Source organism: Camelus ferus, chromosome 15 (genome assembly GCF_009834535.1).
Source record: "Camelus ferus isolate YT-003-E chromosome 15, BCGSAC_Cfer_1.0, whole genome shotgun sequence".
Lineage (NCBI taxonomy): Eukaryota > Metazoa > Chordata > Mammalia > Artiodactyla > Camelidae > Camelus > Camelus ferus.
Genome location: NC_045710.1, coordinates 19,865,094 through 19,892,142, shown reverse-complemented (window position 1 = coordinate 19,892,142; position 27,049 = coordinate 19,865,094). Strand labels below are relative to the sequence as shown.

The 27,049-nt window shown below is 47.3% G+C and overlaps 1 long non-coding RNA gene across 16 annotated transcripts in view; it reads left to right on the top strand.

Moving 5' to 3' along the window:
* The window catches only part of LOC106730263, a 135,283-nt gene that overhangs the window by 43,414 nt on the left and 64,820 nt on the right, over nt 1-27,049 (top strand). The window contains exon 1 of one of the 16 annotated variants that reach the window (XR_004326203.1): nt 22,464-22,871. The exons of the other annotated variants lie outside the window; for them this stretch is intronic. This is a non-coding gene — a long non-coding RNA (uncharacterized LOC106730263). Of the gene's footprint in view, nt 1-22,463; nt 22,872-27,049 lie in introns of those variants that run through there. 16 annotated transcript variants of the gene reach the window in all.

Below are 27,049 nucleotides of genomic sequence, written 5' to 3'. Positions count from 1 at the left end.
CAGGTTGATCTTTCTAAAGTTCAGTTCTGATGATCTTCCTCTCTTGCTTAAAACCCTTTTATAGCTCCCAGGAGAAATTTTCTCACCTGGCCCCACAGTGACAAACCCTGTATATCTGATGTCACCCATCCTTTGTCACACCTTCACACCCTCTGCTCCACCAGATTATAATTTTTTATTGCCTTCAGATCTTTGACTCTGCTGTTTCCTCTGCCTGGAAAGCCTTACTTCTGCTTACTTAGCTGTGAAATGTTCTTCGAGATTCAGCTTAAACATTGGCTCCTCTGTGAGCCTTCCCTGACCACTCCCAGGACAGAACTGACTACCCCTGCCTCTACTTCTGGGGCTTATATGTGGAATTGTCACTAGACTGTGAACTCCTGGAGGGCAGGGAGTATTTCTCATCCTCCAGCATGTGGCCAGTGCCCAGCCCAGTGCCTGACATGTGGAGGAGGGTGAACTATATACATGATCAGATGAGTAAGTGAAAGATACTGGAAGGAAGGAGGAGAGAAGGAGGGAGAATGGGAGGGAGGGAGGGAGGAAGGAGGAAGATGTGGTGGAAACACGCAAGTCTAAACATCCAGAAGGCAACATCCAAGAAGGTAGAGAAATGGAGCCCAGAGTGACGTCTGACCGCCAGGATGAAGGTGGCTTCTCTTTCATTCCCAGGACCCAAACTTGCGGATTAGAGGCAAGGCAAGGTGGGCTTCTGGAGGCCTGGCACAGGTACATGGTAATAGAAAATGCAAAGCCAAACCAGCTGAGCCCATTTGCTCCCAGATCGCTTCCTGCCTGTCTCTCGCTCTGCTCTGAATCACAGGGAGGCTGACCACTGGCGGCTTCTCGTCGTTGGCTTTTGGCTGGTTTGACCAATCGGAGGTGTTGATGGGAAGCAAGGGCATTTTTCTCTCTTAGCCTCTAATGGCATTTCTGGCAGTGACTCTTTTTGGGTCTCTGGTACCTGCCAGATAGGCCTGCTCCTATTCCAGCTTTTGGCGGGTGACCCTGGCCCCTGGGCTCAGGTGACGCTGCTTCTCTCTCTCCTTGTCCTTCTAGTCCTGGGGGGTGACGGTTGCTTCCAGCTGCTCAGGGTTGCCTCATCCTCCCCTGGTAGATTTACCAGCTTCTCTGTCACTCATGTAACCAGTTCCCTGCAGTAAATCCCCCTTATTGTAAATCTTCAGAGTGGTTTCTGTTTTTTGGTTGGACCCTAATATACCAGTGAAGTGACCCCATTATAGGGGGTAAGGTCACTGATGCTTACTTTGGAGGAGGTGGTGTATTTCCCTGTGTCTTTTTCTGGCTTATGATGGGGTTAGGTTGTGTGATGTATATGTTTAAACTAGATGGATGGGGGTTGGGTGCATTTTCTTGGTCTCCAGACCACATTGCTGCTCACTTTGAGCTCCGAGGGCCCTCTGTACAAGTTCTGCATCAGCAACAGGTCCTCTGGGCTTCAGTGACTCTGCCTGGCCCCTGCCTGCAGCCCCCCTGCCCCTGGGAAGAAGATGGGGATCTGGCCTCAGCCACTGAGTTCCTATTGGAAGAGTAGCATAAAGGAGGATGTCAGGGCAGCAAGGAGCTGGCAAAAGGAAGAATAGACTGTGAGGCATGAAGAAGGGAGGAAAGGAAAGGGGAAAGATGGGGAAGAGAGAGAACGGGACAGAGGTATCCGTGTTTAGCACATTGTCTGCACATAGGAGGGCTCTACTGATATTTGTTGAATGAATGAAAGGATAGAGGAAGTAGAAGGAACAGGCAGAGTGTGGGTGGTACTGGTAATGATCAAGCCACCTTAGTCCCCATTCCCGCTTCTGTCACCCTGCTTCAGGGCTTCCCAACAGCTCACCCATGACAACAGTTTCCTAACTGGTTTCCTGCAATCTCCATGACCCCTGATGCAGGGACTTTCCGAAATCACGGTCTTGGTTGTTTGAACGAAAATGCGTTAGTGGCTCCTAGAAGTGTAGAGATGAAATTCTGTTGTACACTTCTGAGCATCATCTTCTACTGCCTACTCTCAACCTGGACTCTTCACATTGTTCCCCACTCCTGGAACATTTGGGGGGATCATTTCCTTATAAGGCATGTTTCTTAGCCTCAGTCCTGCATCCTAAACGTGCTTCCTCGGTATCTATCTTTTTTCTTTTAAGGCTTAGTATTCTAACATAATTTGAGACAGCCCTGGGGAACAGGAAGTTGGGTAACTGAACTCAGATCTGGCCCCTGACCCCATCTCCTGGTGGTGGTCCCACTCCAGCAGCCGGGAGGTCACTGGGCCATCAGTTTGAACAATTTACACCTTTCCTGCAACGGACTTCCTCCTGTTTATATATCCATCTTCCTCTCTAGTGAGCTGTTCTCTCTCTGTGCTCCTGAGAGATAATGAGGGGGAGCCAGGCTCTTGGTGCATGAAAGGGCCCAGCCCCCCGAGGCAGGCTTGTTCTTGCTGGGAGAGGTCTCAGGATGTCTGTTGCTGGTTGTGTGTGCCGGAGCAGATGTGGGGACCAGCACTGGGCAAGTGAGGAGGAGACAAATGAACATTTCAAACTGTGTTTCCCCCACAGCCTAGTGGGGCAGATGGGAAGCCAGGCTGGGACTTGAAAATTCTTTTGCTGACTTTGCCAGGAAAACTAGAAGACACCTAGTTCAACTGTACCACTCAAATTCAATCTGATTAATGTTTGCAGATACCCATGGTATGGCATGGTGGGTTCCATTTGCACAGACCTGGCTGTGACTCTCTGCTCTGCTACTTAACCAGCTCTGCAGGCAAAGTACTTAATCTCTTATTTTCCTCATCTGTAAAATTAAATAATAAATACCCTTCTTACAGAGTTCCAAGTAGTTTGCATCCAATAAGTCTTCAATAAAAGGATACTACTCTTATTACTGCTATTTATTAATTTATAAATTATTTAAGAAACCTCTTAGGGCTAAACTCTGTGCTTGGCTTTGAAGCTACAAGTGAAGCTACAGACATGAGAAAGAGTTTGTCAGTACTTTAGGGAGCTGACAGTCTACAGCAGAGGTGGTCCTTGGCTCAATTCTGGCTCAGTGCCTGTTTTTGTAAATAAAGTTTAATTAGCACACAGCCAAGTCCATTTATTTACATATTGTCTATGACTGCCTTCATGCTACAATAGTGGACGATATAACCCGCGAAGTCCAAAATATTTACCATCTGGACCTTTATAGAAAAAGTTTGCTAACCCTTGGTCTAGAGAGGAAGATGGATATATAATCAGGAGGAAGTCAGTTGCAGGAGAGGTGTAAATTGTTTAAACTGATGGCCCAGAAAAAGCGAGAATCAATTCTGACGTGAGTGGGCATCAGGGTTTTAAGCCAGGCCTTGAAGGCTGAGAAGGAAATTGATCCCTAGATCCTGGGAGTGCGGAGGGGTGGGAATAGGCATGTCAAGATGACCACAGGGGTTTTAAAGGGATATAATGCATATGAGGATGGAAGAGACTAGAAATTAAATGGCTAGTCCAAATTAAATAGCTAGTTGACTTTGGAGTCAGAACTTAAACCTGGTTCAGTGCCTTGTAGAATTTACATTACTTTGTATTTAGACAGAATTTTATAAAATACAACATGCCTTAACACATACTGTCTTCTTTAATCCACACAACCACATTAGGAGGAAGGTATTATTAGTCTGATTTTACAGATAAGGGATACTGAGAAAAGAATAAGTACTTAGTCAAGAAGTAGCATTACTGGGCCTTGAGTACAGGGAAGGGGTCTATGACTGCAGCAAGGGTACAAGGTCAGTGCAGGTCAGAACTTTGTTGCAGGAATATGTCCTGGTTGCCTGGTGCACGATGTAACTGACAGGCCTAAAAACATAGGTAGGGTAACCTCAGGCCTACACACCTATGGGTTATTCAAAATTCAAAATGTCTTTAGTGAAGATCTGTTTTGTATATGTACAGAGTTAGATGCTGAAAGAAAACCCAGGGGAGTGTAAGACAAGACCATCCTGGCCTGAAGGTTCAGTTGAGGTCATAACCCTCCAAGTCTCTTAATGGTTTGAAACTATTCATGTCAAGTGACCAGTGTTGGTGCTAACAACAAGGGCATAGGAGTTAGAGGCTGTATCAGGAAGGCTCCATAAAGGGTGTGGGGCTGGAGCTGGGGTCTGGCTGATTCTATGCTGAATATTAATTCAGGCAGCCATCTGCTCACATTACAAAATCCTCATAAAGTCATAGAACCTCAGAGCTGGAAGGGACCCCAGTTCTCCCTATCAATTTACAGATGGGAAAACTGAGTCCCCAAGAAAGGACCAAGTTGCAGATAAGTACTGATATGGAATTCAGACCCAAGTTTCCCTTTGAAATTCAGGGCTCTTTCTATAGCACTGTTTTCTCCCTTTCTTCTGAATTAACCCAATAGACTTTCTTTTTCAGATGCATCCAAGGGAGTGCTCATAGATGAATACCCCCCAAACCTCAGTGGGTGCATGACACTCTTCATTCTCCTTTCCCTGCTCCCCAGTTTTCCCTTTTTTCTTTTTCTAATTCTTTTAGGTGGTAGGTTGGGTTGTTAACTTTAGATTGTTCTTATTTTTTGAGGAAGGCCTGTATCACTATGAACTTTCCTCTTAGGACTGCTTTTGCTGCATCCCATAGATTTTGTGTGGTTGTGTTTTCATGGTTATTTTTCTCAAGGTATTTTCTTCTTTGATTTCATTGTTGACCCATTGGTTTTTTAGTAGCTTGTTGGTTAGTCTCCATGGAGTCATTTTTTCCTCATTTTTCTTTCTGTGGTTGATTTTTAGTTTTATGCCATCATGGTTAGAAAAGATGCTTGAAATAATTTCTGTCCTCTTAAATGTATTGAGGCCTATTTTATGTCTTGAGTATGTGATCTATCCTAGAGAATATTCCATGTTCCCTGCCCCCATTTTTAATATCTCCCTGCTTCTTCCGGGATAAAGACCAAAGCTTAGCCTGAGAGACTGTTGAGGATAATGGATATGAGTGTGAGAACTGGCATCAAACTTTCTGGATTTGAACCCCCGCTCTAACACTTAATCACTGTATGGCCCTAGGCAAGTAATATAACCATCCTGTGTTTTAGTTTTCTCATCTATAAAATGGCTGTAATTATAGGAATTAACTCAGAAGTTTGGAAGAAATAAGATAATTCATGAACAAGACATAGATGAGAGTTTGGTGTCTAGTAGGTGCTCAGTAAAAATTAGCTAAATGATTGCTATTAGCCTGGTGTTTTTCTGACCCAGAAATTGGACTCCAGGCCATTTTCCCAACCTGGCCTCCCCAAACAGGTCTACTTACTGTCTCTTATAAGCTAAGTGCCATTTTGCCTCTTGAACCCCTCCTGTCTGTTCCCCTGTTCTTCCTTGCATGAACCTTACTCTCTTTCTACTTAAGTTGGTCTGTCTGTTTTACTGCATGCCTTGGAAGCCCCAGCCTCTGGTCACTTCTTTTCTGAGAAGTCCTGCAGCACTCAGTCTGGACTTCTTTGGTGTCCTGCTGCTGTTACCCATCTTGTGTGTCCATACCCAACCATCCCAAGGGGGCAAGTTCAAGGTTCACCTAGCACTTCCCATCAGATTTTGCACATGGCAAGTGGGTAGCACTCATCTAATGCTTCATTTATTGAACACCTATGATATAAAGAGACCTTAGCTCCACACTAGGGATACAGGATTGATGAGCCCCATCTCCAGCCTCAAAGTGGGGTGGGAGACACAGACTCATAGCCCAATGCTCAGCACTAGAATAGAAGTGGAACCACAGCTCAAGGGAGCCCCTGGAGGGAGAGAGTAATCAGTGTGTTGGAGGGTGATGACAAACGAAGGTGAAGGAACTGAAGAGGGAGATTCCAGAGTCATTATACCGGAAGAGTGAGTGGATCTGGGCACTGAAGGGCGAGGAGGAGTTAAAGCTGATTCTGGGCTTTCCAGCCTGGACTCCTGACAGCATCTGTTTGAAAGGTAGCCGAGCCTGGTGAGGGCTGCCATAAACAGGGAACAGTGTGAGGACACAGGGCCTGGCCGAATGGGTGTATGTTACTCCATCTTGGTAGAGGAGGGAACCCAGGTCTGACAATAGGAAAGTGCAGGAAGACTGACAACCAGGGAAGGTCCATCTGTGCCTGGTGCTGGAGGGGGTGGCCTGAAAAAGAGAGATGGACGGCAGCAGCAAGGTCAGGGAGAGACAGGTGTGGGTGGGGGAAAGGGCAGTTGAGGAATGAATTCTGAGGGAACTCTGAGCATGTGGGGGGCAGAGTAGGGTTTTGAAGGCCCCAGTTGCACTGGGCAGTGGTATTGGCAGATAGGAGTCCAGGAGGAGGATAAAGTTTGTGCTTTGCAAAGGGAATTGGGGTATTTGGGGGTGATCCAATGCTGACTCTGCAATGCTAACTGCATGCACAAGCACCAGAGAATCTCCCCAGTGGGCTTCAGGTGGCTCTGACCACCTGCCTTGTGAGAGGGAGCAGGTGGGGCTCATGGAGGGGAGCAGGGACAGTGGGACACCGGAGGGGATAAAGGCACAGAGAGCTCCTTTAATGGTGAAAGGAGGCAGACAGGGACAGGCGGGGGGCTGATCTCAGGGAGCTGCCAAGTTAATGGAGTAAGAGAGGCCCAGTTCTGGGTGGAGCGTGACAAGTGACACCAGGCAGGTATAGAGTGCAGGGTCATTTCAGGAGGTGGGGTGGGATGGGCAGGAAGGGGGAGTTGTGGGGACGGGGAAGCCTCTGTGAGGGAAAGGGCATTTGAGGCCATCCTGAGAGAGAGGGTGGGATTTCAAGAGTTGGAGCCAGGGGAGAGTATTCTCAGTGAGGACCAGCATGAGTACCTGGGGCGAAGCTGGAAGGGTAAGCTGCCATCAGATGATGAGAGGGTACCGGATGCTGGGCTGAGGAGTTGACATAGGAGCTTGGCAGTAGGAAGCAGCCCCTGAAGGTTTATGGCAGGGGATAGACCTACATGGACATTCTTCAAACTGGCTTTCAGAGTCCAGAATGGAAGTCCCACCTGGCATGGGTTGATGTAGGGAGTGCCTAGTGCCAAGGGGACCTTCTAGAATGCTGTTCCACAGTCTAGTGGTAGCCCGGGCTTTGTCATTTTCTTGGTGGGGACCTGGAACCACCTTGCCACCCTCCTTGCTGTGCTGACCCTCACTGTCTGTGCTGGACAGGGCTCCTGATAAGGCGGCCAGGTTACATAGGTCAGCTCAGGGGGTGTGTCACAGATAAGCAGGGATCCTCTGTCACAGCCTGACCTTATCCAATCACTCTGGGTGGGGGTGGAGGAGGATCAAATAGCTGCATTGTCTCTTCCTTTCCCATCAGACTTCTGCGTCAAAACTCAGGCTTTCTACGAGCGCTTCATGGTCTAGGGGGTCTCCCTCCTTTCAGATTACTTGTTCCTTTTTCTTACCACTATTTATTTATCCTCTTGTATCAGGGACTCTCTTGAAATCAAGAATTTTCCGGTTTTGTGTATCTCACACCACTCTTTGCACACAGTAGGCACACAATACTCTTGCCAACCTCAAACCCAACTAAACAAGCTCTCCCTTCCCCCTAGGGATGATTCAGTCCCATCCCCGAGGTGCTCAGACAGATGCCCGCCCTGGTTAACTGGCACTGTTACAGGATCTCAGCAAGAGGAGACAGGATAATAACCAAACAAAAACATTCCCTTGGCATCAGCATTTTCGGTGGATAGAGGAGAAATTGTTCTCCCGTGTGAGGTTCTGCAAAGGCATGTAAAGAGTTAGTTAGATCCCTGCCCAGGGACTTGTCCATATAAAGGCATTCCACCCAGAAGGAATGTGCGAGTCATGCTGGGAAGCAGGTTTCTCGCTAGGCTTGGGGGCCTGGAGTGCTTGTGCCAAAGCTAATGTCTGGGGCTGCCCTGCCAGCACCGGGAGACACAGGTCCCCGGGGCCACCGAGCGTGACGTAGAGTGCCCAGCTTCCTCTGCCCAGCCCCTGCCTACAGTGGAGATGCCCGTGAGTCCGAACAGCGACGTGGCTTCTGAGTGGGGAAGACTCAAAACAGTGATCATTGCTATAGCAGTGGCCTTTCCATCAGGCCCTCTGCCAAGAACTCTCCATCTGTGACCTCGTGTCCACCCCTCACCCAGGGAGCCGCTGGCCCTTGAGGACACGTGGCCGTGGCATCCATGTGGAATGCTGGACCTCGTGGCCTCTTGCCGGCCCAACCCTGCCACACACCTTCAGTGTCAGCTTTGTTCTCAGCTGAGTCCCCAGCACCAGGCACATTGTGAAGAATGAATGAATGAAGTTAGTTGTCTCTCTTTTCCTCTAATTCGAGCATGAAGGAAGCAATTCGTAGTCTTCTCCCCTCAGTTTCCCTGGCTCCCTGCCAGGTGGCTTTCTGGGCGGACATACTTGTCTTTCCTCTCCTCTCGGTTGATCAGTGTTTACTTGTTGTAAGACCTCCCTTAAATACATTTATTCTGTGAAGCCTTTCTAAATCCATGCTCTCAGATCTCCCTCAGTATGTATATGCATCTATGTAGATAATTTCTTATTAATCAAGGTTTCTTGGCCTTTTTTCCTCTCCAAGTATTTCACTTGCCTGCCATAACCCCTCTCCCCACTCCACCAAATGCAGCCAGGCCTTTCTGGACCTGTCCCCTCAGGGGGAGAAATGAAGGCATCTTCCCATCTTTGGGGCACCATAAACTTTATCTTCAGGAGACTGGAGGGAACTATGGGCATAGACTGGAGGTGTGGGAGAAACACAAGAGAATTGAAATCAGGGAGGCAAGAGATGGGGACTGAGAGGCTGTCGGCCCCTGGAAGGGGGCCCTGCACTCTGCTTTCTGCACTGGAGCCCTGAGAAGTGGGAATACCACAGAGGGGATGGCTGCATGGTGGCCCTTGGCCTACCAGGCTTTGGCCAGCCTCACAGAATTTCCTAAGTCTAATGTGACACAGACTAGGGGAATGAGTCTCTGGCCCTAAGCATGGCACCCTGCTGGAGGACAGGAACAGAGGACAGTGAGGGCAACCCATGTGGGGCATGATGACTGAGGCCCAGACAGGTCAGTGAACCCCAGACAAACCTCAGGACGAGAAGCCCCTTTGCCCCTGGAACTTGTACATACTTCAGAGAAAAGGGAAGAGGAATCACAAAATGACAGAAGTTAGGTTTCCGCTTCCTCCATGGAGGGGAACTGGGTATAGAAATCAAGTTGTCATGGAGGAAGGTATGATTAAGCACCAGACTCCGGAGCTTGGGTTCAAATCCCAGATAGCTGTGTAACTGAGGCAAGCCATTCCACTTTCCTTCTCCACTTTGCCCCCATTTTTCGTTTCCGTTTTATCCTTAAAATGACTGGCTCTACAACAGTGGTTCGTATCATTTATAAGACAGACCCAGGTTCCAGTCCTGGCTCAGTACTAACTGCCTCTGTGACTCTAGGACAGTCATGAACACTCTGTGACCAAGTTTCCTCATGATAATCCCTACTGACCACCAAGGTTATCATGAAGAGCCCAGGAGATGTATGATTGTCCTTTGGTGGTGCCCTAACAGGGAGTGAACATCTAAATTCTCGTGCATTTTATAAATACCATTGACTCTTAGGATGATCCCTGTGACTTGTAAGTAGATTATAAATAACTTTAGGGAAAATACTGATTTCAGTTCTGCTAAGAAATTGATGTGCCACACCTGTGTCCCACCTGCCCCGACCTGGTACCAGGTCCCATCACAGGGACCACTCAGTAAATATCCATTATTAATGGGGATTCTTAAGCAATAAACGTAACTTTATTTACAAAGAAGCTGAAAACAAGGTTTGGTTCAGAGGGTGAGGACGCTTGATCTGGTCAGAGATCGCTTAGCAGGGACCCATAGGACTTACAGTTTTGACTTTGTGATTAGCCTTCGAAGAAGACAGCACTTTTGGGAAGATTAGCATGAGGAGGACAGCTGAGGGGGCCTGAGCCCAGGGCAGTGGTCCCAGGAATAGTGCCACCTGGGCTGTGGAGGTTCCCCACCTTCCTCAGTCCTCATTTCCTGAGCAGAAGTGTCAGCAGAAGCACGTCGATTTTAGACATGGATCTAAATATCAGCTCCGCCCTCGACAAATGCTGCGTTCTTGCTTGAGCTACCTAATGAATCACCTTGTATCTCAGTGCCCTCACCTACAAACTCCAGCCAGTACCACCCATGTTATAGGGGCTCCTGTTGGGATTAAAATGGATTATGCACACACAGCCCTCTGTCAAGCCCTTGGCACAGAAGACGTGCTTCCAATGTGAGTCTTCATCTCTGCTCCTTCCCTCTTGGGGAGCTGGCTTCATAGGAAAAACCAAAAAGCAGGCAGTGGGAGCTTTCATCCTGCCATGAAAGGGATGGGACACGTGATGGTTGCCCTTGATGAGGGCAAATTTACTAGATATGCAGCCGCTTAAAGATGTGGAAAGCCCTCACCCTCCTCTGGGGTCAGGGAAGGTCAGGCTCGTGCTTGAGAAGCAGTGTATTGTGTTCAGAAGACATAATACACCCCATCAATATTTGATGAGACCCAGGGGTGCCGTGTGGTTGGCTGACTGACTCTGCTTTGTGACTACAAGCTGTCCTGTGCCTGATGTGATGGGCCAAAGACCGATGTCCTCAGGGAAGAAGTGGCACTTTGTCCTTTAGGGAAGATGGTAGGGCTGATCTGGCTCCAAACTGGCTGTTCTCTTCTTCCGGCTCTCCCATTTGAAGGGACAGTAATACTCACATCCAGCAATTGCTGACTGCTTATCCGGTGCCAGGCATGTAACAGGTGGTATCTCCTTTAGTCCTCAGAAGGCTCGTTTTACAGTTGAGAACACTAAGGCCCAGTGAATTCAAATACTCGTTCAAAGTCAAATAGTTACGTTATGACCTAAGGAGAGCCAGCTAACCAATGAGAAGAGGTACATGAGTCAACTAAACCTTCAGGAGAGTTGTTTTCACAAACTGGGGACCGTGAAGCTCTAGAGAATCTTAGGGAAACAGGGAAAAGATGGGAAGCCTTGTTCCTGAACACCTGCAGATCCACCTCAAGTCTTAACACAAGAATCACGGACTTGACCTTAATGCCTCCTTTGGTTTTAGCTTCCTTTCTCCCACGACCATTCTCTTTGCCTGGCCCAGACCTCTCCCTTTAAGAGCAAATAGAATGACCCAGTAGCTTTCAATTGCTTTTTGTAAGTATGAAAGTGTCTGTACTGCAGCCCTAAACAGCTCTCTTCCACCTATAGACTAGGCAGGAGGTACCCATTCCCTCTTGGCTCTGTTACAAGGCATCCACCTCTCTGCCAGCCCCTCATGCTGGCTGCTGTAGGTGGAATGTGGGTTTCTTTGAATCTTGGATGTTCCCTCCTGGATGCATTGCATCACTTTTAATGTCCATCCTTGGGTGTCTTTGGGACGGGACATCCAGCCTGGGTAGAGCTCCATAAACTTGTCTGGCTGGGAAGTGGGTGTGCAGTGATGGAATCATAGATTAAATAAGATCGTGTACACAGAATCACTCACCATGGTGCCTGGCCCATGGCAGGTACTCCACACGTGTAGTTGGAATTTAATTTAGAGTGGAAGAATAGGATTTTAGTTCTGTAAAGGCACCTAAAAATTCTTGGCTCAAACCCCACATCTTATAACCGAAGAAATTGGACTGAGTGTTCTTCCTAATGCTCCAAGGGTGTTCAAACATATCAAAAAGTACGGACAACAGCACAAGAAGTGTGAATGGGCTGTGAGTGAGGGCTGGAAGGGTCAGCTGCGATAATATATTCACATAATATCTGTTCTTAAAAAGAGGTGACTCTGTGGCCTTCAGATTAATTTTGCACTAAAATTGAAGGAACTTTTGAAAATACTTTGAAGGGTTTACGTCTATGACTTCATCCAGATCTCTGATAATAAGTAGCCCTTTATTACACGTTCTTCAAAATGGGAGGTTCAGGGAGGGTGTGCAATGTCTTCTTCCTTTTCCTTCTCTCCATAGGTAAGTTTCTCACACTCCTAGGTGAGGGGATGGATTCCACAGGGAAGGGTTAAGTTAGAGCCCTCATTCCACCAGAAGGAAAGCCCTTTTCTGTGGCCCCTCTGCTTGTCTAGAAAGCTGGAGGGGATACCTGGCTCCAGACCCACCCCCTTGCTGTGAGGTTAGCATGCCCTTGGCTGCAAGGCTGTGCTGCCAAGGTTTATGGGGAGCTACACCCTGGTTTATTATGCTGCCCGCCCTGAAGGAGAACCTCCTTCCCTTCCCATTATGGTGCCATGATGGCACCATCCACTGTCTCTGTTTATTGTCCAGAGTCCAGTTCCCAGAACTTCCTGGAGGATTGTCTCAGACAATGGGGTGTCTCTTCTGGAGAGAAAGGAGGGGGCACAAGAGTCACTAGAGTCCATGTTGATGCAGCGACCTTGGAGTGGCCTTGGCTGCTTATTCCTGTTGACTTGAAGCCACTTAGCTGTGCTCAGGTTCTGCCCATGTTGCCAGAATGAGCGAGCACTTTGAGGGGAAATCTAAGAGCTCATTCAAGAGGTCAGAGTGGAGCCCTGGGACCCCTCACATGTTGCTATTCCCCTACAGCTTAATCTGGAAGGACTGACCTTCAGCAACGGTCTGAGGTCAGGCCAGGTTGTGTTGGACAAGCTACCCTCCATTACCTCTTCCCCTGGAACCCAATGGGTGCCTCTCTGCCCTGCTCTCTCATCTAGCATTGGCCCACGACTTGCAGCTCCTAGGGCCAACACTGGGCTTCTTGGGTTGGTCCCATCATACTGCCCTCTCTTGCCACACCCCCAAGGACTAAGGTTTACACACAGACAGAGAATTCGCTGGTTGGCATTTGATTTCTCCAGAGTTCTATTTACTAGCAGGAGGCAGGGGAAGAGTGAGCCTCCCATTCCAGGGAACATTTGATCATTTAAATCCTGATCACTTGTTTCCTAATCTCCAGGTGAGGGATATGCTGGTCCATAGGGCAGGCCATCCATGAGCATTTGAGAAAAGCACCCCTCCCTCTGGGCAGGCACAAGCCCTACTGGGTGAAATCAAGGTTGGATTCCAGCCCCTCGTTGCCCTCTGCCCGGACACCCTTGTGCTCCGAGCTGTCTCTCAACTGAACTTGCTCCATGGGAGTGATTCTAAGGGGGAGGAGTCTAGGCTGGGGAGGAGGGGAAAGTTTTGGAGGCAGATAAAGCCTTGTAGTTGCCCAAAAATCATCTCATGTAGGTGTCTGTCTATTCTATGTGCCTTACTGGCTCAGCAGGGCTAATTACTAGGAGTCTCTGCTAAGCACCCAACACTCCCAGCAGCACTGATGACCTTTAGAGTGAGCCACATTTTTAGAAACAACGATCTTATTTGATCCAGTGAGGTCTTTGGAAAGTAGGCAGGGCAAGAAGATTATGCCCATTTTATAGATGAGGAAACAGGCTCAAGGGAGATGAAGTGATATGCACACAGTCACTCAGCTAGTAAATAGCAATGTCGGAATCGTGATCCTCTGGTTTTACTGGTCTGACAGCTATGCCACATTGCCACATTACCAGACAGACTCACAAAGTCTAGCTTTCATCATCATTTTCTAGAATGTACAAATCTTTAGAGAATCCTTTGTGCATACAAACTAGGGACCATTTGCTCCGCCTGTTCCCTCATGTCCTACCAGCCATTTGACAGGATGTTTGTAACAATATGACACATCTGTTTAGCACTTAATTTTTTGGGGGGGCCTTTTCCAACAGTCTCATGAGGCTGGCAGGGTGGGCATTCTGTCCACTAGAGATGTGCAAATGGACACCCAAAGAGGATGGGCGAGTTGCCGAGTCACGCCTGGTTTGGGACCAGCATCCAGGTCTCCTCATTTCTAAGTCCAGCAGGCTTTCAGCTTTGTCATGCTGCTTCCTCCCCAGAGGGCCTAGGGAACATAAGCAACTGCCTACAGGAAATATGCCTCACCTTCCTCACAGACACGGCGTTCCAGAACCAAATGCCATGGAAACGGAAAGCAGAGGGTGCGTGCATGCATTTCTTCTAGACCCGATCCAGTGCTCCTCAGAAGCTCAGGAGCCACCACATGTTTTCATCGTGGTCAATCCTAATCTGAATCCTCTTCAAAACAGACCAGAAAAATTGAATCACAGGATATCAGGAAAGAAAAAGAACCACAGAGTCTTTTTCTAGTCTAGTGCCTTCATTTTACAGATGAGGAAATAGTTTCTTGTTTTGTTTTGTTCTGTTTTCAGCTTTATTGAGGTATAATTTACACAATGGTAAGATATTTAAAGTTACAACATGATGATTTGAAACACATATTTATTGGGAAAGGATTCCCCACGTTGAGTTAATTAACACATCCATCACCTCACACATTTGCCTTTGTGTGTGTGTATGTGTGTGTGAACCCTTCAGTTCTACTCTCTTAGCAAATTTCAATTGTACAGATACAGTCAACTATAGTCAGCATGTTTACAGTAGATCATCAGACCTTATTCATGTTGTAGCTGAAAGTTTGTACACTTTTACCAGCTTCTTCCTATTTCTTCCCCCTAGCCCCTGGCAACCACTTTCTTAATCTCTGTTTCTATGAGTTTGACCTTTTAAAAAAAATGTGGATTTATTTTTTAGATTCTATCTATAAGTGATACCATGCAGGATTTGTCTTTATCTGGTTGATTTCACTTAGCATCATTCCCTCTAGTTTCTTCCATGTTGTTGCAAGTGATAGGATTTCCTTCCTTTTTAAGGCTGAATGCTATTTCATTGTATTCTGATACCACATTTTCTTGAACCATTCATGCATCAATGGACACCTACATTGTTTCCATACCTTGACTATTGTGACTCATGCTGCCATGAACATAGGAGTACAGATGTCTCTTTGTGGTTTTGTTTCTGTTGGATATATACCCAGAAGTGGGATTGCTGGCTCATGTGGAAGTTCTATTTTCAATGTCTCAATTAATATCCACAGTGTTTTCTGTAGTGATGGTGCCAGTTTACATTCCCACCAGCAGTGTAGGAGGGTTCCCTTTTCTCCACAACCTAGCCAGCATTTCTTGTCTTTTTGATAACAGCCATTCTAACAGGTGTGAAATGATATCTCATTATGGTGTTCTGATTTGCATTTTCCTGATAATTCGTGAGTACCTTTTCGTATACCTGTTGACCATTTATATGTCTTCTTTGGAAAAATATCTAATTGGATCCATTGCCCATTTTCAAATTGGGTTATTTGTTTTTTTGCTGAGTTATATGAGTTCCTTATATATTTTGGATATTAATCCTTTACCAGCTATGGTGGTTTGCTAACATTTTCTTCTGTCCTATGGGTTGCCTTTTTATTTTGTGATGATTTCCTTTAGCTATTCTGAGCTCATAGGTTGAAAGAATTAATATTGTTAAAATGTTCATACTATGCAAAGCAATCTACAGATTCAATGCAATCTCTATAAAAATTCCAATACACTTTTCACATAAATAGAAAAAGCAATCCTAAAATCTGTATGGAAACACAAAAGACCCCAAATAGTCAAAGAAATCTTGAGAAGAAAAAACACAAAGCTAGAGGCATCACACTTCCTGATTTTAAACCACAAACTATTACGAACTATAGTAATCAAAACAGTATAGTACTGGCATTAAAACAGGTACATAGACCAGTGGAACAGAATAGAGAGCCCAGAAGTAAACCCATGCATATATAGTCAATTAATTTTCAACAAAGGAGCCAAGAATATACAATGGGGAAAGGAATGTCTCTTAAATAAATGGTGCTGGGGAAACATAGACAGCCACAAGCAAAAGAATGAAACTAAACCCCTATCTTACAAAAATCAGCACAAAATGAATGACAGACTTGAACGTACGCTGAAACTAAAACTCCTGGATGAAAACGCGGAGAGAGTAAGCTCCTTGACAATGGTCTTGGCAATGATTTTTTGAATTTGACACCAAAAGAAAGGTAACAAAAGCAAAAATAAACAAATGGGACTACATCAAACTAAAAAGCTTCTGATGAGGAAACAGTTTGAGGCTACAATAGAGACCGGTTAAATGACTTGCTCAAGCCCACCCACCTGGACATGGGGATAGGGAATATTTCAGTCTTACGCTGAAGTTGTTAGCTTGGTTTCCACCTACGCATAGCCATCATCTGGAGACTGGGCCCTGGGAATGGTGAATGACTGTTGTCATCTGAGTCCCCATCTCTCTTCTGAAGGAGACCCAGGAGGGTGACAATGTGAGGAACATGAAATAGAAGGTTGGCATCTTGTTGCCTGCTCTCAATCTGAAATCTGGGCTCTGTTGGCTTCACCTGATTTCTATAACTTGGAAGAAAAACATTTCTCCCTCTGCATTGACCTGTGAGGACTCTCTGGGCCCTGGACCTGTGCTCTAGCCCCTGCAGATCCCCACTTTTCTCTGGGAGCAGTTGCTCCCTGCACACACACTTACTGAGCATGTATTTCATGCCAGGCTCTGTGGCAGGCTGGCGATACCCTATGAGTAAGATGGACATGGTTTCAGTCCTCAGTCCAGCAAAGAAGGCTGCTTAAAATGACTAATCCTGAAATTAATTCTACAATTAATCCTGAGAATTTCCTGGAACCAGCATTCATAACTTCGTTGGGCTATTAGGTGACCCCACCCGCCTGTTCTGGATCCTGAGCTGCCTTTCCCAGACTCTGGGTCTGAACAATTTTCCCTGCTTGTTTCCTGATGCCCACCTTGGACCCCAGACCTTGACGTATGGGTATCTACACAGATGATCACAGCCCTGCCCTCCTGCTTGGCCCGAGCACCTGAATTGATTACTGTGCCAGATATTGGGGATAGGATGCTGACCATGTAAGAAATGACCCCTGTTTTCCAGAAAGGATACTGGCTCTCAGCCTCTACTCTCTGGCCAGGACTATGTCTCCTCTGTTCCCTGGGAACTACTGAGCATTAGCCTTGGCTCTCTTATGCAGATTCTGTGTGATGTGTATCTGGCCTTTGCTCCTCTGTCAGCCTCAGCCCTTGACTTTGATGTTTGGATCCATGGTAACTGCACATCTCCTTTCCCAATGAACTGACCCCCAGCTGTAATCTCTGGCATGCCAACCACCTGCCACCATGCCCAGCAGCTTGACCCACCTCATAGTTCCTGGCCCACTTTATTTGAGGCAGCCTATGGCCTGGAGCTGACCCATCATCATAACAGACCCTCAATAAATATTTATGGATTGAGTCAACTCTAGAGTGGTTCAGAAATTCCAGGCACCTCTAAAAGAATCCAGGAGAGTTGGCTGTCATCTAATGATGTGTTTCAAGTGGAGAACACCTCTCTTAATCCCTGTGCTTCTCTGTGCTTCAGAAGCTTAAAAGCATAGTGAGTCTAATAGGGGGAATGAGTCAGGGTGAGATAAGAGCCTACTCTCTACACCGGACTTTTATTCTAGGGGAGAGTTGGCAGCCTCAAGCCCAGTCTTCTAGGGGACCTGGGCAGCCCTGGAGATTGGCGGGGCTGGAAACAGGTGCTACCTGTTACTGGCTGATCTGGTGAGTCTTCTTTCCCTCCACACTTCTGCCTAACAGGTCTGCCCACACAGAAAGCAGAAACAAAGCCGGCCTGTGAGGTGCCTTGTTTTCCTTGAACACCTCTTTAGATTTTTGCATGGGCTGTACCTCCGGATTGGAAACCTTTGTTGGCATTCATGAACTTTGTTTATAACCACATGAAGTCGATGCAGACAACTTGCTCTGGCACCAAAGTGAAATCCCTGTAAAGCAAATGACCACGTCCCTGCCGAGGAGCAGCAGATACAATCATTTCTGCCATCAGGCTCAACTTGGGCACTGTGTCACTAACAGGAGCACACTCTGGCTTCTGCTGAAAGTGAGCTTAGAACTTTTCCCAAGTTCTGTTTGTCCCTGAATGATTTCACCCCTGGGGTGAGAGAAAGATTCTCCCTTCCCTCTGAAAGAGTGGTTGAGCCTTTAAATCTTGCCAGGCAGCCCCTAAAATGGCCTCCAATAACCCGCATTTCCCAGTATTCACACTCTAGGATAATCCTCTCCCTTTGAAAGAGGGCTGGATTTACTGGCCTATTCCAAGAACTGAATAGAGCAAAAAGGATGGTTGTCACTTCCAAGATTAGGTTATAAAAGGACTCTGGGTTCTGTATCAGAAATGTATCCACATTCTCTCTCCTCTCCTCCCTCCCCTCCACTCTCCTCCCCTTCTCCCATCTTCCCTTCCCTCTCTTTCCCTCCCCTTCCTTCCCTACTCCCCCTCCCATCCCCTCCCTCTACTTTTCTCTTTCTCCTGCATCATTCACATGGGGGTGGGGTGGGGAAGCGAACAGCCATGTTGTGAGCAACTCTATGGAAACGCCCACGTGTGTGGTGAGGAACTGAGACCCTCAGCCCAACAGTTGGGAGGAATGGAAGCCTGCCAACTTCCCCATGAGAAAGCCCAAAAGTGGATCCTTCAGCCCCAGTTGAGTCTTGAAATGACTGCAGCCCCAGCCGACAGCTTTACTGCAGGTTTATGAGAGACCCGGAGCCAAACGTGCTCGGCTAAACTGCTCCTGGATTCCTGACTCACACAACTGTGAGATAATAAATGTTTGTTGTTTTAAGCCGCTAAATTTTGGAGTAATTTGTCATGCAGCTATAGATAAATAACATAATCCTCATGTAGGAGCTCCAGATACATGGCTTTCATTTCTTCACTAGCAATTCATTTACAACCTTTGTGCCATCTGCCTTCTGTCCCCGCCCAGGCTGCTGCTGGCCCATCAGGCACCTTATGCCAATTGGTAAAAGGGACCTGTTCCTCAAGACACTTTTCTGCCTGTAGCTGGAAAATTGTCATGAATATCCACTCTGTGATGACTCAGAAGGGAGGGTGCCCTGCTGATGGGCTGCCTTTGTGTGGTGCACAATCTACATCATTGTATGTAGCGCCACGACCTTACTCCTGCTGAAAATTCTCTTCCCAATGCCATCGAATCTGATGACTTTTCCTTAGTTCTCCTTTGCTTTGATCTGTTTCATGTGGCACTGTGAACCGCCCCCTCCTCTTTGCAACTTGTTAAGTAGGATTGAAGGAGATAGGACGGAGACTGAATAAGGATACAAATAATATATCGCTAAAAAGATTGATTGGCTATTACAACAGCCCCGAGCCCCGCACAACTGTGGACAGAGTGAAGCCAGACCTTTATGGTAATCCACCCCAGATGTTGCCTGGGGCTTCCTGCTCTCATTGTCAAGGTCACCTCTGGTGCCAGCTTCCTGTCTCCAACGAGTTCTTGTTCTCTGCTCTGGCCTTGAGCCTCTCCATTTATTGCTACCCTGATGTTTGTGCCAACAGGGAATTCATCCTTTGTTCCTTACTTTTTACCCAAACCTCCCTACTCTAATAAAGTTTGAGGAGACAGAAGGAGTGTGTTTTCATTACAGACTTGCAAACAATGGACTATGAGAGCTCTCTATTTTTAGTTCTTTGGTCCCTTGATATGCCTGCTGGTCCCCCTTCTGTGTCCTCTCATCCTTTCACGATGCTCCCGGTTTAACTTTCTCCTTTGTCAGCTTGCTTCCTGCTAGCCTGTGCCTCCAGTCATACCTGCCGTCTGAAGGTTTGCAAAGGTACTCTTCTATGGGAACAGTTTCTTCCCTAAGAGGAATTCTGTTACCAGACATTAAGCCAAGGTTTTTTCCATCTGCCTCAGTTCATTCTTAAAGTGACCACAGTTGGGTCAAATATTAAAGATCACTCCAAGTGGAGGGAGCAGTTTTAAAACAGCGAAGATTCTTTTCTAGAATTCTGTTCTCTCTGGGACCATTTATCTCCCTCTTCCTGGGCATCTCCTGCAGCGTGCTCCTGGCACTTTTTACCCTGCATTTCTGGATTTCTATCCTAGCTCAGAAACTGACTTCTGGCTGGCTGGATTCTCCATTCACTTCATGCGGGCAGCCCTTTTACTTTGAAAAGAATTACAATCGAATGGGTGCTTGTGTTGTTCTTCATGCAGGTCCAGGTTGAACAATCTCTCTCTCTCTCTCTGGCTTTGCTACTTTCCAAAAGTTTCCTAATCATGTCACAAATTCTCTCCCTCTTTGCTTTTTGTGACATAAAGCCTTTCTTTCCTCTCCTTCCATCTCTCAGACCAACTGTCCCTCTTTCTTTAGTTTCCTTCTCTTCCTCACATTTTCCTCTTTTCCAGGAAACCTCATCTACTCTTGGGATATTGGCTATTACTTTTTAAAGTTTCTAGCTATTTCCTTTATTTATTTATTCATGTATTTACATATGTACCTTTTTTAAGCCATCCTAACCATTTTTGAGTGTACAGTTCAGTGGTATTAAGTACATTCATATTGTTGTACAACCATCACCACCATCTGTCTCCAGAAGTCTTTTCATTTTGTAAAACTGAAACTCTGTCCCCATTAGACATTGGCTCCTCATTCTCCCCCTTTCAGCCCTGGCAACCAATTTTCTACTTCCTGTCTCTGTGAATCTGACTACTCTAGGTGCCTCATATAAGAGGAGTCATACAGTATTTGTCCTTCTTGTGACTGGCTTATCTCATGTAGCATAATGTCCTCCAGGTTCATCCATGTGGTAATGTGTCATCTATTACTTTGACACAAGTGATTCCAAGTCTATAGCCAGTCCTTACCTCTCTTTTAAGATATGCTTCTACATCCCCAGCTCCTTCTTGGATTTTTAACATGGAATCAATGCAGTCACCCTGAAGTCCACAAGTTTAAAACCTACCTTCCCTTCAAATCACAGTTCCTCATTTCTGTCAACAGAAATAAGTTTCCATAGTCCCTTTACATCTTGGGTCATTTCTTTTCCTTCCCCCTTGATCTCTCAACATCAAGTTACTCCACAGCTTATAAACTGTTGATAGCTCCTTATTGCCTGTATAATGAAGTCCAAAGTCCTCAGGCCACTCACAACCTGGCTTTGAATTAGTTTGGATTAGGCTCATTTGCATGTGTCAGAAAACCCAAAATAATAGTGGCTTAAAAATGAGATAGAAGTTTATTTACTTTCTCTCATGTGAATGAATTCTGGAAATAGGCATCCCAGGACTGATACACAAAGCTGTTAGGGATCTGGACCCCTTCCAGTTAATTGCCATATCATCCCAAAGACATCTCTATCTTCATGGTTTAAGATGCTGCTGGAGCTCCAGTCATCACATCTGTATTCCAGGCAGCCAGATGTAGAAAGGGGTAGGGGGAAAGGGCACAAGCCAATTAGTGTCTAAAGATGTTTCCTAGAAGTATCCCCATACCACTCCCAATTGTATCTCATTGGCCAGAACTTAGTCACATAGTCACATCTAGATGCCTGGGAGGATGGAAAATATAATCTTTAATTGGGTGGCCCTATATCAACTAAAAATTGGGAGTTCTGTTACTAAGGAAGAAGGAAGACTAAATATTAGGTAGCAACATTAGGCTTCACCTCTTCTTCAGAGTGTCCTCTGCACACTCTGGTATCAGCACGTCCCAGTGGAATGGGATTATTCGACACTTGCTGACACTCCCACTAGGCTGAGAGCTCTTTTTGGCTGAGAATCTTGTCTGCTTCATTTCTGGACTCATATTTAGTGCAGGGCTGGGCAAGGAGGAGGGGCTCAACAAGTGTTTAATGAATAAACAGATACGCCTGGCAAAAATATATTGGAGCGGGTGCGCAGGAAAGTGTCCCAGAACAGGGAAGAAGCTGTGTTGGGGTAAATAATCCTCTCCTAGAAAAAAAATAACAATAAAACTAATGAAAATAAATAATGTCCTACAGCATCATTATGCATTTGTGGTGACCCGACAAATTAGACAGGACAGATATTTTTTCCCCTTGTTGAGACACTGCTTGAGGTCACAGATCCAGCTAGTGCTGAGCGTGCCTGGAGCCCCTTTCTTCCCCCCAAGCCCAGTGTCCTCTTTCCTAGAAGTGGGAGGCCAGAGCAGACTGCTCAATCACCTACCACCAGCGTACCAGGCTCCAAATTCCTTTTGCTTTGTAAATAAATGAAGTCCTGGAGGCCTGCTTCAGAAGGCAGCAGCAACTCCAGGGGAGGCCCAGAGAGAAACTTCAGAGCATGCCTTCCCCGGGGGAGCCTCCCTATCAGGCTGCCTGGCCCCTGTCAGTCGGTGGCCTTGTAAATCCATGGGAGGCCCAGACCCTGGAATCTGCAGCTGCCTGGACTTCAGCAAGAAGTTTATCTTGGGGCCCATCCCACACAGTGTGCTATTAAAATGCCATAAAGGTCTCATTTAATTGTTGATTGTCCCCAAACAGGAAGTCAAGGACAACATTAGAGCCAGGCCTCACTCAGGGTGAACGATGCCTTATACTGGATGAGGGAGTAGGGCTGTTTACATGCTTTCCTGTTTAGTTTCCTCTTGGGCTCAGGACAAGTTTTTCAGGGTCGTGAAGCACTGGCTGCCTTAACACAGGTTCAAAACACTCTCTTTCGCCAACAAGGCAGTCGGTTCTCCAAAAGTGGTCCTGGGACCAGCCCCATTGGCATCACCTGGGAATTGTTAGAAAGGCAAATTCTCAGACTCCCTCCAGGCCTCCTGAATTAGCAGTCATCTGAGTTTGAAGCTCTCCAGGTGATTCTGAGAAACACAGCTCTAGCAGGCACCCAGGTGAAAGCTGTAAAGGGTTGGAAGCAAGAGCTGACAGGCTCTCTGGGCTGCAGTGAGAGCCGTGTGCAGGCCGGTGAGGTGTGCCCTGGCCTGCTTGGGGTGTTGGCTTTGAGAGGCACTAAGGCATCTTTTCAGGGCGTGCTGGGAGGAGAAGGCCCATCCCGAAGGAGGAACCATGGCCAGCCAGGGGCAACAGGTAAGAAAACTGGTGGGACCCCACTGAGGAGGAAAGTGGGGCCGCTGTCTGGGGCGGGCAGGCCGGGTGAGGCACACCAGGGCCTAAGGTGCAGGCCAGGCCGGGGCCGATGCTGTTCCCTCAGCCAGCTTTCTCTTGTGCTCTTGGATACGGGCCAAAGATTCTAGACTGCCTGGCTGTCAGCGAGTTATTGATTCCTGCCCTGTTACTTGGTCATGCCCTTCATAGCTGCCTTGCTTGAGCAAACACTGTCGATGAGCAATCTGGGCTCTCCATATTTCACAGTGCGCCCGGCACCTCCTGAGCTTCTCATTACCTGTCTCCCTCCAGCTCCTTTCCCCAGCGATGTGGGGCCTCACCTCCATCAGGGGGGGGGGTCCTGTGGGATGTTATGACATGGGTACTGTCGACTGGACTGGCCTTTCAGGCTTTCATTTCATATCTCTGCCTTCCAGCGCTTTGTCATTCTAGTGATGGGAAGATGCCTGGGATTTCAATATGACATGTGGGCAGGGACCCGCATACCCGAGTTGGATGTGTTGTGTTTAAATCAATACATCATCTTATGAAAAGTTATTGGTAAAAAAAAATCAGTTGTCCCAGTGCTGTAATTAAATCCTGTAACTCCATGTTTACTGTCAGGCAGTGAAAGTCCTAGCCTATACGTTTTACACATGGATGCTAAATAAAGCACCAGTCCTCACAGCCACATCCCCGTCACTGTGTCTGCACCTGTGACCAGTTGTGACTCAGGTGGGCCAGGCTTCTAGCAACTGGGATGGGGAAGAGGCTGGCACCCATCTGTGGAGTTGGATTCTGAGGGAGGTGGTAAAAAAACTTACTGTGTCCATGTCAGTCATTGGGTTTGAGAAATGATGACAGCTTACTAGGGTCAAAGTAGGGGGCATAGAAAGGGGAATCTCTTGGTCTTGGGGAGAAGCAAAACTAGGCTGGTAGTCACCTCAAAGTCCATCAGGCTTGGAGCTGGGTGAGGCAGGGACCAGCCAAATAGGCAGGGGCTCCAGGCCTAGAAACAGGAGCTACCCAGGAACTAGGTGGTGACTTGATGGTTTCAGAGAGGATTGGTGGATATGTGGGTGTCTGTTGTAACAGATGGGTGGCTGGAAAGGTAACTCTAGTGCCCATGGATGCTGGGTGAGAGGCTGTACACCTGCCAGGATTGGTTCCAGACCATGAACTGTGTGGGGCCTGCAGGAGGCAGGACTGTCAATGCCTGAGCTCCAATTCCACCGGTGGGAAACAACGTGGGATGAATTATCAGTTAGTTTCCAAGGAGGTCATGGATTTTCTGAGCTTTAATTACAAGTCTACCTTCCCCATGTGCGGCCCTGCCTCTGCGCTCCCTGGGGGAGTTTTCTGGAGTGATGCAGTGGGTTGTAGAGAAAAGCACTTTGGAATCTGGCCAACCAGGCTCTGAATTGTGTTCTTGCTCCTTGAAGATGGATAGTTCAAGGGACTTTCCCTTCATCCTGCTGAGCTTCAGTTTCCTCATCTCTAAAATGGGATCCCTCAGGCCTGTGTCACAAATACTGTAGTTATGAGGGTGAAGGAGGTTACATATCTGCTTCATCACGGAGGCTCTGAATCAACGTTTGTTTCCTCTTTTCTCCCTGCTCCCCCTCCCAGCCTGCATCCTGGACACAGGACTTGAGCCCTCTGTGTTTTGCAAACCAAATGAGCACCTTGGGTAAACACACATTAGCTCATCTGCGTCAGCTTTGCTGTAAACAGGGAGCAGGGGCTTGGGGAGAGGGCGTCTGTCTGTATTTCTTTCACTTGGAAAGCCAGAGGCAATTTTCTTTCTTTCCTTTTAGTAAGAGAGAATCTATGCTGGATATTCTATCCTAGAGATCAAGTTCAGTCCTCTGGGCAGAGTCATACAATATCCAAGGCAATTACAGGGAAAGCTGGGGTCTGGGCCTCACCCGCGATGTTTATCGTGGACATGGAGTCTCGCTCTGGCTGCATGTTGGTGAGGAGCAGGGAGGGGTGTGGGCTCAGGCACTTGGATAGGCCGTCTGCTCTGTGCCACCACTGTGGAACAACCCAGTGCTTCATCATCTCCCTCTGTAGGAATGAATTTCTAAATTTCCTGCCTCATAGCCAGGATGTGAATTTGAATTCACTTCAAACAGCCCTGCTTGCTCCCCTGTTCCCCCTGCCTCCTGTTCTCCCTTGAGTATTAGCCAAAAAGGGGAGGTCCCTTGGCCCTTCAAAATGTCATCCAGCTGCAGGGCAGCCTGGCACATCAGCATTACAGCTGCTTCTAATTTCCTGGAGCGGGCAGCTGGAGGCACCCCAGCGTCCTGGCGCCTGTGGGCGAGTGATTGGCTCACCCCAGCTGTGCATTTGAGCTGAAGAGGCTTCAAAAGGAAGAGTCACGTTACAAAGCTGTGGATATTCTTAAGTGCTGTACAGCAGGGGTACATGATGTGTGTGTCACCCTGGCTTAAACTCTTGGAGCCATTGGATCCCCAGTTGTTTTTGCTACACAGATTGGTAAAATGCACATGGAGATTTTTGGAAGACGTAGGGGGAAAATGGTAGGAAAGAATAAAGGAGGCCTTAGGGGACGAATCTGGAGGAGAGGAAGAAGAAAAGGGGAGAGGAAAGAAGGACAGGAGGAGGAGAGGCAGTCAGCACCAGTTGAGCAATTCACAGGCATACAGTGCGTCCCTACTGTATGCCAGGTACCCATTCCAGCACTTGCAGTCATAAATGCTCACTGTGCTCTGCTGTCACCAGCAAGGTGAGGTATCCAAGGGGAATGTGTCACAGTGAATATCCAGCGTCCTGGACATCTCCCTGAATGCAGCCTGGAAAGCATCTGCCCTGGGAGACTGGCTACGACTGTGGCCTTGGTTTCCATTCCTTTGGAAGACATCATCAGAAGCTCTTCAGGACCTAGACTATGCTGGTGTTTTACTGCCCTGTCCCCAGGGCCTGGTGCAGCGCTTGGCACAAGGTAGATGCATAGTAAATATCTGTCGAAGTAACGGGAATGAATATTTAGTTGAATACTCTGAAAAAGTGCAGACAAGGCTCACTATATTAGTGCTTCTTAAATTTTTTTTTTAATGATGTACTGCTGTTTTTGAAGATGGAACAAGGGCTCTAGAGCCAAGGAGTACAGGTGGCTTCTACAAGCTGGAAAAGGCACGGGAATGGGTTCTCCCTCTAGAACCTCCAGAAGAAATGCAGCCGTGCTGATACAGACACACGAAATTTATGTTAATCTCCCGAGAATCTTGCTTAAACGCTGATTCTGACTCAGTAGGTCTAGGGTTGGGCCTGAGACTCTGCGTGTCTAACTGGCTCCCAGATGATGCTGTTGGTCCCCAGCCCACACTTGGCGCAGAGATCTTCATCTTTCCTAAAAGCTGTCCAGCCATCTACTGATTTGATCTAGCATCCCCCTGGCCTCAGAAGGTGGCCACTGAGAAGTGGTTGGAAAGTAGAAGGTTGTAGGTTGGAACTGAAAAAGAATTTAGTTCCCAGCTTTGTCTGCAGTCTGTTGAGCACCATGGTCCAGTGACCAAAGACCAGATAGAAAGTGAAAGCAAGCATTTCCCCTCTTCCCACTGCTGGCCCCCTGGAACATCCCTACAGCAGAGAGGTTTGTAATCTGCAGCCTCACCAAGCACCCCTTGTGACCAAAGCCTTCCTAGATTCCAGGGAGGTAGTGACTGTGATCCCAAGGGATGTGAGGCCAAAGACCATTTTGTTAGGGGTCTTTGCTGTGTTCTGGGATCTTTGAAGCTCTCTTTCTAGCGTGGACCTTACTTCTGGAGATTTTGGACAGAATCAGTTGTTCTCCTTTGGAATCCAATCCAGCTATCTGCAACTACCATCACCTCCCTTTCCACCAACATTTCATCACCGCCACTGCCTCCACCCCTTCTGCTGCTGCCTCTCCAGCACCATGGCGCCAACTCCATCATCCCCACCTCCACCGCTTCTAGCCTGCACTCATACAGTGTTTTGGTTGTTTCTACAGTGCTGTCACATGAACCCATGTGGTAGGCACCATTGTCCCTGTTTAAAGAAGTAGAAGGGCCAAAGAAGCTAAATTCTGTGAGGTCTCAGAGCTAAGTGGCAGGGTTGGAATGCAAAATCAGTGTCCTCTGATTCCAAAGCAAGCACTGTCTCTCAATGTG